We start from the raw sequence: 515 nt of genomic DNA on the forward strand, positions 1-515 counted from the left end.
TTTTTTTTTTTTTTTTACTTTTTGATAAAGGGTCTCACTATGAAGTTCAGGCTGGCCTTGAGCTCACTATGTAGAACAGGCAGGCCTCAAACTCATAGCATTCTTCCTGACTCAGCCTTAGAATACTGGAATTCCAGGTATCTGCCACCCTGCTGAGCTCCAGATGTGGCTTTTTAAGGGAACCTCGGCTCACACAGAAAATATCAACCAGTATCTAACAGGCCTGGGAATGTAACTCAGCAATAGAGTACTTTTCTAGGATGCTTGAGGCCCAGAGTAGGAAGAAAAAGAGGGAGAGGGGAAAGAAAGGAGAGAGAGAGGTAGGGAAAGAGGGAAGGAGAGATGGAGGGGAAATCAACTAATAGTGGCATCTAAAGCAATAATAAAATACTGTACTTTAAATTATCCCTGTTAAAGGCTCTGCTTTAACAAAGCAAAGCTGAGGGGGTGGGCATCCTTCTAACCTCAGCTGAAGTGGTGCTACCCGAGTCCCGGACACATGCAGCAAAGTATTA

Source organism: Octodon degus, unplaced genomic scaffold, assembly GCF_000260255.1.
Source record: "Octodon degus isolate 3935 unplaced genomic scaffold, OctDeg1.0 scaffold00091, whole genome shotgun sequence".
NCBI classification, from domain to species: Eukaryota; Metazoa; Chordata; class Mammalia; order Rodentia; family Octodontidae; genus Octodon; species Octodon degus.